Source organism: Pseudophryne corroboree, chromosome 7 (genome assembly GCF_028390025.1).
Source record: "Pseudophryne corroboree isolate aPseCor3 chromosome 7, aPseCor3.hap2, whole genome shotgun sequence".
Classification (NCBI taxonomy): Eukaryota; Metazoa; Chordata; class Amphibia; order Anura; family Myobatrachidae; genus Pseudophryne; species Pseudophryne corroboree.
Window position 1 is genome coordinate 404,822,835 of NC_086450.1, and position 16,630 is coordinate 404,839,464.

At 43.7% G+C, this 16,630-nt stretch overlaps 1 long non-coding RNA gene across 1 annotated transcript; it reads right to left on the reverse strand.

Moving 5' to 3' along the window:
- Positions 1–730: 730 nt before the first annotated feature.
- LOC134943788 (uncharacterized) lies at positions 731–1,776 on the reverse strand. Its single transcript, XR_010181755.1, has 2 exons — positions 1,401–1,776; positions 731–969 (listed from the first exon to the last, which is right to left on the reverse strand). It is a non-coding gene; the product is annotated as an uncharacterized LOC134943788 (long non-coding RNA).
- Between the last annotated feature and the right edge of the window lie 14,854 nt (positions 1,777–16,630).

Here is a 16,630-nt window from a genome sequence, read left to right on the forward strand (position 1 = left end):
CCCATGTGACGCCAATGCACCCATTATAAATACGCCACTGATGTGTATTACTGTTATCCAGGAGGGGGGCAGTGTGGTGTGGGGGTGTATTACTGTTATCTATTAGGCAGGTAGTGTGTTGTGGGGTGCATTGCTGTTATCTAGAAAGTGGTTTGTGTGATGTGGTGTGTTACTCTTATCTAGAAAGGGGATAATGTGGAATGGTGGTATATTATTGCTATCTGGGTGGACTGGTATGTTTAACCTGGGCTCCAAAGGATTTTAATCTACTTCTGCTCCTGTTTCACTGTCTCATCTCAGTATTCCTCAAACCATCCCATTTCTCATCTCTCCCCCCACACCCATCCTTCCATCTTTGTCCTCCTCACCCTCATCTGACATTTTTTACTTACCCATTTGACCACCTTTTATTGACCATTCACTTAATAAACCAATTTTTGTACTAATCTTCTATCACGTCTGTTTCTTTCCAAACCCAAAGGGACATCCGGTATCCATATTTGTTTGAAGGCAGCCAGTGAGGTCATTTATAACTTCCCACCTCCTATTCTAGACAGACCTTCAGTAAGATTATATAGATTTGGTAGGTGTCAGCTATCCTGAAAACTGGTGACAAAAAAACCCCCTTCAGATTCTAATATTTTGCCAAACTGGAGAATCCAGAAACTCTTTGGTGAAACAAAGGACCTTAAACAATATAAATATAAATGAGCAGAGGAGACCAAGTTGCTTTTATTTTTTGCTATGATTTTTTTTATTTTTTTTATTTATTTTTTTGTTGCTGAACAAGACAAGAGTCTGGTAAGATTATGACGAAGCGTATGCCGAAGAGGAAGCCTTCATTGTCCTGCTGTGTCATGTACATTCATTTATTGGAGTTTTTTGTTGCGGAAGAGTCAGTGAGCAGGGAGAAGGCGCAGGACCGCGTCCATCATTCTACGTGATGACGGCGTCTGCGTCTGTAGCCTGCTACAATGTAAAATGAGAGTTTATAATAGATTACTTGTTTTATGCTAGCTCACATATGTTGAAGAAATGAATGGTTCCTAAAGTGCTTCTTATGCCGCCTAGACAAGGGGAGGGGGTTTTATCAAGCAGCCATGTCGCCACATCGCAGGTTCTCTACATTTAAGCGGATTTGTTAAAAGCAAAACCAGAACATAAAAATGTTGGTTATAATTAGATTTGGTTTAACAAACCGCAGAAAAACTTGAATAAAAAATGGGGAAAAAATCAGTGGTTGTGACAGGTGACATTGCTAGAACCACAGACAGTTTAAACTACAGTTTATTGCCCGTCATCATTATAAGTATCCCCCCAAGGACTATAAAGGTATTTCTACCCCTTCCATATTTAGCCTACAATAGCAGTACAGTAACCTGGATAATATGAGGACTTACCTCTCCGGTGGCTTTTTGGTTTCGGTGCCCTTCTGCGTCTTTGTCTTCTGTGTACGTGGCTAGGTCTGTGGACATGTCGTCTTCTCTTGGCATGTCTTCTGCCAGCATGAACTCTTCTTAGCTGAGCCATGGTTGTTGTTTTCTCTTGTCAGGGTCAGACTGATGAATGGGCTCTGGGCTCCTGCTTTATACCCTACTGCAGTTAGAACACCGCTGTGGCATTGTGATGTCACTGCCACAGGTAATGTATGAGAGAATGAAGACTTGTCAGGACTTGGGGTGTTATGTCCTTATATCAGTGGTAGCCAACCCTGGTCCTCCAGAGCTACCAACAGTTCACGTTTTCCAGCTCACCTGGCAGGCGCACATGTGCAGTTATTACTAACTGTCACATTTTAAAAGAGGAGACCTGGAAAACGTGCACTGTTGGTAGCTCTCGAGGACCTGGCTGGTTGGAATGAAAATCTGGTAATGGACAATAACAAATGACAGTCGCCCATTTGCTCCCAAACAATGGAAAGTGGTCAGACAAATTGGTTAAATCACGGATTTAATCAATTTGTATGAACAACAGTTTTGTCAATTTTTCAGTGTTGGGAGCAAATGATTGTCATTTGCTCTCATCCATTACCAGATTTTCATTCCAACCAGCCAGATCTGGCAGATAATCTGCCAGATAATTGTACAGTGTATGCACAGTAATAACTGTGTGAGACAGTTGAACAATTTTCAATGAATGAATTTATGATTGTGGCCAAATGAATAATAATAAAAAAGAAATTACACAGTTGGTACATTTATCACGAGTCACCGAGCCATCTCTGGATTTAGAAAAGCAAGTACATAAGTTTCATGTGTGCACGCAAATCTGCTCTCTGTGGAATGGGGACCCACAAGCTGATCCCCATACCTCCAATAAAGTAACAAGCAGAAACCGAATTGATGGTAAGTATCCTTTAATGAGCCCTAAACACGCACTTTTCCCTTAAAGCTTAGCAGCCTTAAAAAATCCCCATACCTAAAATAAAGTAACAAGCAGAAACCGAATTGATGGTAAGTATCCTTTAATGTGCCCTAAATACTAGTGATGTGCACCGGACATTTTTCGGGTTTTGTGTTTTGGTTTTGGATTTGGACGCGTTTTGGCAAAACCTCCCTGAAAATTTTTTGTCGGATTCGGGTGTTTTTTTACAAAAAACCCTCAAAAACAGCTTAAATCATAGAATTTGGGGGTCATTTTGATCCCATAGTATTATTAACCTCAATAACCATAATTTCCACTCATTTTCAGTCTATTCTGAACACCTCACACCTCACAATATTATTTTTAGTCCTAAAATTTGCACCGAAGTCGCTGGATGGCTAAGCTAAGCGACACAAGGGCCGACACAAACACCTGGCCCATCTAGGAGTGGCACTGCAGTGTCAGGCAGGATGGCACTTCAAAAAAATAGTCCCCAAACAGCACATGATGCAAAGAAAAAAAGAGGCGCAATGAGGTAGCTGTGTGACTAAGCTAAGCGACCCAAGTGGCCGACACAAACACCTGGCCCATCTAGGAGTGGCACTGCAGTTTTCTAGCGAGAGGATGAGTGCTTCCATCCTCATGTGAATCTGAACCACTAGCCATGATCATAGGCCAGGGCCTCAGCCGTTCCTTGCCACTCCGTGTCGTAAATGGCATATTGGCAAGTTTACGCTTCTCCTCAGACGCTTTTAATTTTGATTTTTGGGTCATTTAACTGAACTTTTGTCTTTTGGATTTTACATGCTCTCTACTATGACATTGGGCATCGGCCTTGGCAGACGACGTTGATGGCATTTCATCGTCTCGGCCATGACTAGTGGCAGCAGCTTCAGCACGAGGTGGAAGTGGATCTTGAGCTTTCCCTATTTTACCCTCCACATTTTTGTTCTCCATTTTATAATGTGTGGAATTATATGCCAGTATCAATAGCAATGGCCTACTACTATATATACTGCGCACAACTGAAATGCACCACAGGTATGGATGGATAGTATACTTGATGACACAGAGGTAGGTAGAGCAGTGGCCTTCTTTACCGTACTGCTATATATTATATACTGGTGGTCAGCAAACTGTGCAAAACTGAAATGCACCACAGGTATGGATGGATAGTATACTTGACAACACAGAGGTAGGTAGAGCAGTGGCCTACTGTACCGTACTGCTATATACTATATACTGGTGGTCAGCAAACTGTGCAAAACTGAAATGCACCACAGGTATGGATGGATAGTATACTTGACGACACAGAGGTAGGTAGAGCAGTGGCCTTCTGTACCGTACTGCTATATATTATATACTGGAGGTCAGCAAACTGTGGAAAACTGAAATGCACCACAGGTATGGATGGATAGTATACTTGATGACACAGAGGTAGGTAGAGCAGTGGCCTTCTGTACCGTACTGCTATATATTATATACTGGTGGTCAGCAAACTGTGCAAAACTGAAATGCACCACAGGTATGGATGGATAGTATACTTGACGACACAGAGGTAGGTAGAGCAGTGGCCTACTGTACCGTACTGCTATATATTATATACTGGTGGTCAGCAAAATTATGCACTGTACTCCTACTATATACTACAATGCAGCACAGATATGGAGCGTTTTTTCAGGCAGAGAACGTATAATACTGGTGGTCACTGGTCAGCAAAACTCTGCACTGTACTCCTCCTATATAATACTGCTGGTCCCCAGTCCCCACAATAAAGCAGTGTGAGCACAGATATATGCAGCACACTGAGCACAGATATGGAGCGTTTTTCAGGCAGAGAACGTATAATACTGGTGGTCACTGGTCAGCAAAACTCTGCACTGTACTCCTCCTATATAATACTGCTGGTCCCCAGTCCCCACAATAAAGCAGTGTGAGCACAGATATATGCAGCACACTGAGCACAGATATGGAGCGTTTTTCAGGCAGAGAACGTATAATACTGGTGGTCACTGGTCAGCAAAACTCTGCACTGTACTCCTCCTATATAATACTGCTGGTCCCCAGTCCCCACAATAAAGCAGTGTGAGCACAGATATATGCAGCACACTGAGCACAGATATGGAGCGTTTTTCAGGCAGAGAACGTATAATACTGGTGGTCACTGGTCAGCAAAACTCTGCACTGTACTCCTCCTATATAATACTGCTGGTCCCCAGTCCCCACAATAAAGCAGTGTGAGCACAGATATATGCAGCACACTGAGCACAGATATGGAGCGTTTTTCAGGCAGAGAACGTATAATACTGGTGGTCACTGGTCAGCAAAACTCTGCACTGTACTCCTCCTATATAATACTGCTGGTCCCCAGTCCCCACAATAAAGCAGTGAGCACAGATAATTGCAGCCACCTGAATAAAACTGAGAGGACGCCAGCCACGTCCTCTCACTATCATTTCCAATGCACGAGTGAAAAATGGCGGCGACGCGCGGCTCCTTATATAGAATCCGAATCTCGCGAGAATCCGACAGTGGGATGATGACGTTCGGGCGCGCTCGAGTTAACCGAGCAAGGCGGGAAGATTAGAATCTGCCTCGGACCCGTGTAAAATGGGTGAAGTTCGGGGGGTTCGGATTCCGACGAACCGAACCCGCTCATCACTACTAAATACGCACTGTTCACTTAAAGCTTAGCAGCCCTAAACATGTATAGGGTACGATATCCCAGCTCTCAGCATGCCAACGGTTAGAATTCCTACAGCGTAATCCCGATACCAAAAGCCTGATGGACTTTGGTAAATATTGTAACCCTAACCCACGCCTGCCGCAACCTAACCCTAACCACCCCCTTCGGCAGCCTTACCATAACCATCCCCTTCGGCAGCCTAACCCTCACCCTAGTATCTATCTAGCTCTAACCTTAAGCCTAATTCTAACCCCTATACTTACCGTCGGAATCTGTTAGGCATTTGAGCGTCAGGATTCTGCCGCTGGGATTCTGACCGTTGATGAGTGTTGGGATATTGATTACATCCTCTAATCATCACATCTCACTCCAGGTCTCAGGCTTCAGCAGGTGATTTCTGTACAGCAGTTGGATGATCATCTCTTCATACTATTACCAGGCATTATAGAGCTGATTCTGAATTTGGAGTAGAGCAAAAAAGAACAAGCAACTTTGCACATGGGTGAAACTGTGATGGGGGAAACAGATGTAACATGTGCAGAGAGAGTAGATGTGGGAGGGGCAACTACAAAGTGAAATCTAAATTTGTAGGCTACATGCAAAAGCAGCCAGTATTTACCTTGCATGCGGAAAAAAAAAATGTCTTTACACCCCTTGCAGTGCAACATGTTTTTTTCCAGATACAAAGTTCTTTTTTCTTTGAATAAGGGATCAGAGGATGTGGAAATCGCGCCACTATTATATAGTACATCAAGTTCTCCACTGTAGTAGTATTGACTTTCTTATGGGTACAAAGCCAGATTAACAATGGGGCAAGTGGGACTATAGCTCCATAAATATAGGCCCATCATCAAGAAAGCATGGTGTTGACCAGCCGTCCCACTGGCCGCATGGTTGGCCGTAAATCATGAGTATTAAAAATGTATTTTTGTTCTTTACAAAATGATGCCATTTTTGAACTGATTCATATTTATAGAGACAATAGGACTGATAACACGTACACGCCCACATGACACTGACCACACCCACACAGCACTGGCCACACCCCCTCCTCTTCACACAATAGGTTCTTGATCAATTTCATCTCCAAGACCATCAATCCAGGCCTGGCCTGTCTCAACTCTAGACAATAGGATCCTAATGGGTCATACGTTCATGTGTTAAATTGAGGGTTATTGGAGCCATTTCATATGATTGCTGGTTTAAATCCCATTTTTCAAAGCCACTGCTTACAAAATATGCCCTTGTAGGAGGTAGATGGCACATGAAAAAGGCCTGACTTGTTGACATGACTAGTAAAAACTCTTCAGAAGGTAAATAAGTAAAAGGTCCCATGATTCTCATATTTTCAAGAGTAAAATCCAAGGCCTCCCGGTAGCTGCCCATTATTTCCACAGTGTATCATATGCTGCTGTCTTTTTCCTGTTTGCATCAGTCAGCAAAAGGGACTATGCTATTCAGTGTAATTATAGTCGTGTCAAGTCACACAGTCCCATTGTGTAACACAAGGATTAAAACAGTGTTTTATGGTGACCAGCTGGAGCTAATTACTTAATATATCTGACCAAGACCAGTCTCTTACTTTGCTACCACCCACTTATGCCCTATACTGCGCTCCGACATACAGTAGGGATTGGTAGGAGCAGAGGGACAGGGAGGAAGAAAGAGATTAGTCCCACTGCTTTTCCTGCCAAGCTCCCCATGTCAACAGGCTTGCCCTTAGAAAGCAGGGTGATACCCATAGACCAGTGGTTCTCAAACTCGGTCCTCAGGACCCCACACAGTGCATGTTTTGCAGGTAACCCAGCAGGTGCACAGGTGTATTAATTACTCACAGACATTTTAAAAGGTCCACAGGTGGAGCTAATTATTTCACTTGTGATTTTGTGAGGAGACCTGCAAAACATGCACCGTGTGGGGTCCTGAGGACCGAGTTTGAGAACCTGTGCCATAGACTATGAAGGTTGCACATGCTTCTCTTAATGGAGACATATGAGACTATTAATGGAACATATGAAGCTGTTAATGGAGATGTATGGGGCAATTAATGGAGTCATATGAGGCTACATGGAGGTATAATTGCTCTATGGGGACCTATGAATGGACAGCGGAGTCTGATGTGCACAGTACAGGTTGAGTATCCCATATCCAAATATTTCCGAAATACGAAATATTCCGAAATACGGAATTTTTTGAGTGAGAGTGAAATTGTGAAACCTTTGTTTAATACACAAAGTTATTAAACATATAGTATTAAAAGACCTTCAGGCTGTGTGTATAAGGTGTATATGAAACATAAGTGAATTGTGCGAATGTACACACACTTTGACTAATGCACAAAGTTATTAAAAATATTGTCTAAAATGACCTTCAGGCTGTGTGTATAAGGTGTATATGAAGTGAAACATAAATGCATTCTGTGCTTAGTCTTGGGCCCCATCGCCATGATATCCAAAATATTTCTGGTCCTAAGCATTTTGGATAAGGGACACTCAACCTGTATTTATTTTCCCATACTGTTTACATTTTTGCTGCATATTTCTAAAAAAAAGCATTCCCATTGACCAAATGCACCCATGGTCAGAATCCTATATGCAGCAGTACATGTCATATCTGCACTGTACACAGTGGACTAAATGTGTCATTTATTCTGTCATGCAATGCTAACTAAAAGGATAATGTCATTCCAAACTGATAAAACCACATATTACAATAATTATCCAATCCGCATTTTGTCTCTATGATTATGTGGTTGCTAAGGAACGTCATTTATTCCCAACAGGTCTGTTAAGTGGCAGCAGAACTTGCCATGTCTTCATCTTCACCCACTGATCTTGGGCAGAAGTCACTTCAGTGAGTTGCGGCACCCGTGTAAGAAGGTTCATTTCGTGTATTGTTGTACTGTTGTTTGTGAGCTGTTGATTAACTCTTTTAGGCACTATTTGAATATATACATTTTTCTTTTCTTTTTTTTAGGCATAGAGCATAATGTACTTTTTTTTATAGACTTTGCTTGCCATTCTAACCCCTTGTGCCATGGTATGCTAAGTTATGTTGTCAGTAATGGGGGAGAGCTTTCGGTAAAACCTTAGTTATCAAAAGAAGCAATAAAAAAATAAAAAAACAACAACCTTAAAATAAATGAAAAACAAAAAGCATAGCTGCTGCAATACTAATGGTTATATGTGTATGGGGTTACTAGCTGCTGCAATACTAATGGTTATATGTATATGGGGTTACTAGCTGCTGCAATACTAATGGTTATATGTATATGGGGTTACTAGCTGCTGCAATACTAATGGTTATATGGGTAGGGGGTTACTAGCCGCTGCAATACTAAGGGTTGCCAACAGGTGGCAACATGCAACAAGCCCAGCTTTGCTCATGCCTGATTTATGTTACATATAAATATTACTCTGATCACTTGATATACAAGCAACTGAACCTCTCCAGGGTACATTATTTGTGCATGGCTGTTTGTGCGCCTGATTAACGGCACACATTTTATGTATGGCATGCTTCTCTGTTCAGTAGGTGGTCTGGTTTTTCATTTTCGAGGACCGTACCCTCCGGTTGATGCAGCGCGGACACACTGTACCATAAATATCTTTCCTCTGATTCTCTGGTAGACGTTTCCTTCCAACCAGACAATGAGTATGCGCTCTGTGTATTCAGAATTTACATAAAAAGTAATAAAGAAAGATTGAGATAAGTACAAATAAACTGAGACACACCGCGGCATAATGATACACAAAGTAGAAGATATTGCAATAACACAGGCAACATTAGCACCCTGCAGCCACTGCTTACTAAATGTTTGTCTTCCTCATTAGTCTGCTAGAGACGTTAATGCAGAGAACAGTACCAGTGTTTGTTTTTAGATAGTTATATATCCTTTTTTTTTTGTGTATTACCGAATTGGTATGGGGTTAAGTTGGAGGGTGTAATTTGGATGCGCAACAGGAGGCCCCAAGCAGAAAAGAGAATTGTGTTTGATTAATATACCCGGCTGAGTTCCAAGGCACAGGGAGGCAGGCAGGCAATAAAAGACCATTTTTTTTCACGGCTTGTCTTATATAGTCAGCAAACACCAGTGGCCTGAGTTGAGAAGTAGAGAGAGATTGCATTTCTGACGGCTTTAACAGAAGGCCTATAAAATGTCTTTCGTTTTCTGGAAAATACACAATTCAGCCTCACAAACTCAGTAGAGGAATCAATTGACCGCCCTGCAGACGATTTACTCCGGCCTATCTGTAGAGGTGGGCCTTGTGATAGCGTAGGTAAAATAAATAAATAAAGTTTTTTAAAAAAAAGAAAGAAAACAATGTTCTTGAAGCGTAAAATGGGTCACTAACAGTTCTTTGCTGTAAGTGCACTAAAGGAAGCATTACGCGGAAGTTTAACATCAAAGAGCAATTTGTCACTGTGTGGTGACAATGACACAAATTACATGGCCAGGGATTCGCCCAGTGATGCATTTCTGTAGTGTCTGGGAGGTGAAAAGTCATTGTCAGCATTTAAAAGAAGAATCTTCCACTTTGATAGAGACAGGAACGGCATTTGACAACATAAATTGGCTCCATTACATTGCCCCTCAGAGCGGTTCTGAAAATGGGGTGGGAGGTTTTTAGACAGATGTACATGTAATTGTGTCTTGGTGAGAGTGATGTTCGGAGCATGCCGATGTCTAGAGGAGTTTCTGCCACAAAGGAGTGCTAGCCTGTGGTCGCACGTCTTGTGCAGTGTATGTCTGACATATTGATATATAACATTCGGCACTACCACACCTCATGCATTTGATAAAAATAAAATAGTTAAGAGACCTCCTTACTCATATTAACCCTAATATTTACAGAATTTACGTTGTAAGTACTACAAATTGTCTCAATTATCACAGTAGCCTAATTAACCATTAGCCTTCCAAATATTTGCAAAATGCTCACAAATGTCACCTCTGTCTCAGGTCTATTGTTGTCACCAGCAATTCAAATACTTTGGGGGTCAATATCCTAGTAGAGATGAGCGCCGGAAATTTTTCGGGTTTTGGTTTTGGGTTTGGTTCCGCGGCCGTGTTTTGGGTTCGACCGCGTTTTGGCAAAACCTCACCGAATTTTTTTTGTCGGATTCGGGTGTGTTTTGGATTCGGGTGTTTTTTTCAAAAAACACTAAAAAACAGCTTAAATCATAGAATTTGGGGGTCATTTTGATCCCAAAGTATTATTAACCTCAAAAACCATAATTTACACTCATTTTCAGTCTATTCTGAATACCTCACACCTCACAATATTATTTTTAGTCCTAAAATTTGCACCTAGGTCGCTGGATGACTAAGCTAAGCGACCCTAGTGGCCGACACAAACACCGGGCCCATCTAGGAGTGTCACTGCAGTGTCACGCAGGATGGCCCTTCCAAAAAATACTCCCCAAACAGCACATGACGCAAAGAAAAAAAGAGGCGCAATGAGGTAGCTGTGTGAGTAAGATAAGCGACCCTAGTGGCCGACACAAACACCGGGCCCATCTAGGAGTGTCACTGCAGTGTCACGCAGGATGTCCCTTCCAAAAAACCCTCCCCAAACAGCACATGACGCAAAGAAAAAAAGAGGCGCAATGAGGTAGCTGTGTGAGTAAGATAAGCGACCCTAGTGGCCGACACAAACACCGGGCCCATCTAGGAGTGTCACTGCAGTGTCACGCAGGATGTCCCTTCCAAAAAACCCTCCCCAAACAGCACATGACGCAAAGAAAAAAAGAGGCGCAATGAGGTAGCTGTGTGAGTAAGATAAGCGACCCTAGTGGCCGACACAAACACCGGGCCCATCTAGGAGTGTCACTGCAGTGTCACGCAGGATGTCCCTTCCAAAAAACCCTCCCCAAACAGCACATGACGCAAAGAAAAAAAGAGGCGCAATGAGGTAGCTGTGTGAGTAAGATAAGCGACCCTAGTGGCCGACACAAACACCGGGCCCATCTAGGAGTGTCACTGCAGTGTCACGCAGGATGTCCCTTCCAAAAAACCCTCCCCAAACAGCACATGACGCAAAGAAAAATTAAAGAAAAAAGAGGTGCAAGATGGAATTGTCCTTGGGCCCTCCCACCCACCCTTATGTTGTATAAACAGGACATGCACACTTTAACCAACCCATCATTTCAGTGACAGGGTCTGCCACACGACTGTGACTGAAATGATGGGTTGGTTTGGACCCCCACCAAAAAAGAAGCAATTAATCTCTCCTTGCACAAACTGGCTCTACAGAGGCAAGATGTCCACCTCATCATCATCCTCCGATATATCACCGTGTACATCCCCCTCCTCACAGATTATCAATTCGTCCCCACTGGAATCCACCATCTCAGCTCCCTGTGTACTTTGTGGAGGCAATTGCTGCTGGTCAATGTCTCCACGGAGGAATTGATTATAATTCATTTTAATGAACATCATCTTCTCCACATTTTCTGGATGTAACCTCGTACGCCGATTGCTGACAAGGTGAGCGGCGGCACTAAACACTCTTTCGGAGTACACACTTGTGGGAGGGCAACTTAGGTAGAATAAAGCCAGTTTGTGCAAGGGCCTCCAAATTGCCTCTTTTTCCTGCCAGTATAAGTACGGACTGTGTGACGTGCCTACTTGGATGCGGTCACTCATATAATCCTCCACCATTCTTTCAATGTTGAGAGAATCATATGCAGTGACAGTAGACGACATGTCCGTAATCGTTGTCAGGTCCTTCAGTCCGGACCAGATGTCAGCATCAGCAGTCGCTCCAGACTGCCCTGCATCACCGCCAGCGGGTGGGCTCGGAATTCTGAGCCTTTTCCTCGCACCCCCAGTTGCGGGAGAATGTGAAGGAGGAGATGTTGACAGGTCGCGTTCCGCTTGACTTGACAATTTTCTCACCAGCAGGTCTTTCAACCCCAGCAGACTTGTGTCTGCCGGAAAGAGAGATCCAAGGTAGGCTTTAAATCTAGGATCGAGCACGGTGGCCAAAATGTAGTGCTCTGATTTCAACAGATTGACCACCCGTGAATCCTTGTTAAGCGAATTAAGGGCTCCATCCACAAGTCCCACATGCCTAGCGGAATCGCTCCGTGTTAGCTCCTCCTTCAATGTCTCCAGCTTCTTCTGCAAAAGCCTGATGAGGGGAATGACCTGACTCAGGCTGGCAGTGTCTGAACTGACTTCACGTGTGGCAAGTTCAAAGGGCATCAGAACCTTGCACAACGTTGAAATCATTCTCCACTGCACTTGAGACAGGTGCATTCCACCTCCTATATCGTGCTCAATTGTATAGGCTTGAATGGCCTTTTGCTGCTCCTCCAACCTCTGAAGCATATAGAGGGTTGAATTCCACCTCGTTACCACTTCTTGCTTCAGATGATGGCAGGGCAGGTTCAGTAGTTTTTGGTGGTGCTCCAGTCTTCTGTACGTGGTGTCTGTACGCCGAAAGTGTCCCGCAATTCTTCTGGCCACCGACAGCATCTCTTGCACGCCCCTGTCGTTTTTTAAAAAATTCTGCACCACCAAATTCAAGGTATGTGCAAAACATGGGACGTGCTGGAATTTGCCCATATTTAATGCACACACAATATTGCTGGCGTTGTCCGATGCCACAAATCCACAGGAGAGTCCAATTGGGGTAAGCCATTCCGCGATGATCTTCCTCAGTTGCCGTAAGAGGTTTTCAGCTGTGTGCGTATTCTGGAAAGCGGTGATACAAAGCGTAGCCTGCCTAGGAAAGAGTTGGCGTTTGCGAGATGCTGCTACTGGTGCCGCCGCTGCTGTTCTTGCGGCGGGAGTCCATACATCTACCCAGTGGGCTGTCACAGTCATATAGTCCTGACCCTGCCCTGCTCCACTTGTCCACATGTCCGTGGTTAAGTGGACATTGGGTACAGCTGCATTTTTTAGGACACTGGTGACTCTTTTTCTGAGGTCTGTGTACATTTTCGGTATCGCCTGCCTAGAGAAATGGAACCTAGATGGTATTTGGTACCGGGGACACAGTACCTCCAACAAGTCTCTAGTTGGCTCTGCAGTAATGATGGATACCGGAACCACGTTTCTCACCACCCAGGATGCCAAGGCCTCAGTTATCCGCTTTGCAGCAGGATGACTGCTGTGATATTTCATCTTCCTCGCAAAGGACTGTTGGACAGTCAATTGCTTGGTGGAAGTAGTAAAAGTGGGCTTACGAGTACGACTTCCCCTCTGGGATGACCATCGACTCCCAGCAGCAACAACAGCAGCGCCAGCAGCAGTAGGCGTTACACGCAAGGATGCATCGGCGGAATCCCAGGCAGGAGAGGACTCGTCAGAATTGCCAGTGACATGGCCTGCAGGACTATTGGCATTCCTGGGGAAGGAGGAAATTGACACTGAGGGAGTTGGTGGGGTGGTTTGCGTGAGCTTGGTTACAAGAGGAAGGGATTTACTGGTCAGTGGACTGCTTCCGCTGTCGCCCAAAGTTTTTGAACTTGTCACTGACTTATTATGAATGCGCTGCAGGTGACGTATAAGGGAGGATGTTCCGAGGTGGTTAACGTCCTTGCCCCTACTTATTACAGCTTGACAAAGGCAACACACGGCTTGACAAATGTTGTCCGCATTTCTGTTGAAATACTTCCACACCGAAGAGCTGATTTTTTTGGTATTTTCACCAGGCATGTCAACGGCCATATTCCTCCCACGGACAACAGGTGTCTCCCCGGGTGCCTGACTTAAACAAACCACCTCACCATCAGAATCCTCCTTGTCAATTTCCTCCCCAGTGCCAGCAACACCCATATCCTCCTCATCCTGGTGTACTTCAACACTGACATCTTCAATCTGACTATCAGGAACTGGACTGCGGGTGCTCCTTCCAGCACTTGCAGGGGGCGTGCAAATGGTGGAAGGCGCATGCTCTTCACGTCCAGTGTTGGGAAGGTCAGGCATCGCAACCGACACAATTGGACACTCCTTGTGGATTTGGGATTTCGAAGAACGCACAGTTCTTTGCGGTGCTTTTGCCAGCTTGAGTCTTTTCAGTTTTCTAGCGAGAGGCTGAGTGCTTCCATCCTCCTGTGAAGCTGAACCACTAGCCATGAACATAGGCCAGGGCCTCAGCCGTTCCTTGCCACTCCGTGTGGTAAATGGCATATTGGCAAGTTTACGCTTCTCCTCCGACAATTTTATTTTAGGTTTTGGAGTCCTTTTTTTACTGATATTTGGTGTTTTGGATTTGACATGCTCTGTACTATGCCATTGGGCATCGGCCTTGGCAGACGACGTTGCTGTCATTTCATCGTCTCGGCCATGACTAGTGGCAGCAGCTTCAGCACGAGGTGGAAGTGGATCTTGATCTTTCCCTAATTTTGGAACCTCAACATTTTTGTTCTCCATATTTTAATAGGCACAACTAAAAGGCACCTCAGGTAAACAATGGAGATGGATGGATACTAGTATACAATTATGGATGGACTGCCGAGTGCCGACACAGAGGTAGCTACAGCCGTGGACTACCGTACTGTGTCTGCTGCTAATATAGACTGGATGATTGATAATGAGATGAAATCAATATATATATGTATGTATATATAATATCACTAGTACTGCAGCCGGACAGGTAGATAATATATTTATTAGGTATTGGTAATGATGACTGATGACGGACCTGCTGGACACTGTCAGCTCAGCAGCACCGCAGACTGCTACAGTAAGCTACTATACTATAGTAGTATGTACAAAGAAGAAAGAAAAAAAAAAAACCACGGGTAGGTGGTATACAATATTATATATATATATATATATATATTATATACAATTATATATATATTAAACTGGTGGTGATTGATTATTAACTGGTGGTCAGGTCACGTTGCAACTTGCAACTAGTACTCCGAGTCCTAAGCAGACAATCACAAAATATATTATTATACTGGTGGTCAGTGTGGTTACAATAATGGCAGTGTGGCACTGACTCTGGCAGCAAAAGTGTGCACTGTACGTTATATGTACTCCTGAGTCCTGCTCTCAGACTCTAACTGCTCCCCACTGTCAGTGTCTCCCCCACAAGTCAGATAATACACTTACAGTCACACTATCTAATCTATAAATATCACTTCAGCAAGTAGTATAGTAGTATACAGTATAGTAGTACTCCTCCTAATAATGCTCCCCAAAATACTGTGTCTCTCTCTTCTCTAAACGGAGAGGACGCCAGCCACGTCCTCTCCCTATGACTCTATAAATATCACTTCAGCAAGTAGTATAGTAGTATACAGTATAGTAGTACTCCTCCTAATAATGCTCCCCAAAATAGTATACTGTGTCTCTCTCTTCTCTAAACGGAGAGGACGCCAGCCACGTCCTCTCCCTATGACTCTATAAATATCACTTCAGCAAGTAGTATAGTAGTATACAGTATAGTAGTACTCCTCCTAATAATGCTCCCCAAAATACTGTGTCTCTCTCTTCTCTAAACGGAGAGGACGCCAGCCACGTCCTCTCCCTATGACTCTATAAATATCACTTCAGCAAGTAGTATAGTAGTATACAGTATAGTAGTACTCCTCCTAATAATGCTCCCCAAAATAGTATACTGTGTCTCTCTCTTCTCTAAACGGAGAGGACGCCAGCCACGTCCTCTCCCTATGACTCTATAAATATCACTTCAGCAAGTAGTATACAGTATAGTAGTACTCCTCCTAATAATGCTCCCCAAAATACTGTGTCTCTCTCTTCTCTAAACGGAGAGGACGCCAGCCACGTCCTCTCCCTATGACTCTATAAATATCACTTCAGCAAGTAGTAGAGTAGTATACAGTATAGTAGTACTCCTCCTAATAATGCTCCCCAAAATACTGTGTCTGAGTAGTATACAGTATAGTAGTACTCCTCCTAATAATGCTCCCCAAAATACTGTGTCTCTCTCTTCTCTAAACGGAGAGGACGCCAGCCACGTCCTCTCCCTATGACTCTATAAATATCACTTCAGCAAGTAGTATAGTAGTATACAGTATAGTAGTACTCCTCCTAATAATGCTCCCCAAAATAGTATACTGTGTCTCTCTCTTCTCTAAACGGAGAGGACGCCAGCCACGTCCTCTCCCTATGACTCTATAAATATCACTTCAGCAAGTAGTATAGTAGTATACAGTATAGTAGTACTCCTCCTAATAATGCTCCCCAAAATACTGTGTCTCTCTCTTCTCTAAACGGAGAGGACGCCAGCCACGTCCTCTCCCTATGACTCTATAATATCACTTCAGCAAGTAGTATAGTAGTATACAGTATAGTAGTACTCCTCCTAATAATGCTCCCCAAAATACTGTGTCTCTCTCTTCTCTAAACGGAGAGGACGCCAGCCACGTCCTCTCCCTATGACTCTATAAATATCACTTCAGCAAGTAGTATAGTAGTATACAGTATAGTAGTACTCCTAATAATGCTCCCCAAAATAGTATACTGTGTCTCTCTCTTCTCTAAACGGAGAGGACGCCAGCCACGTCCTCTCCCTATGACTCTATAAATATCACTTCAGCAAGTAGTAGAGTAGTATACAGTATAGTAGTACTCCTCCTAATAATGCTCCCCAA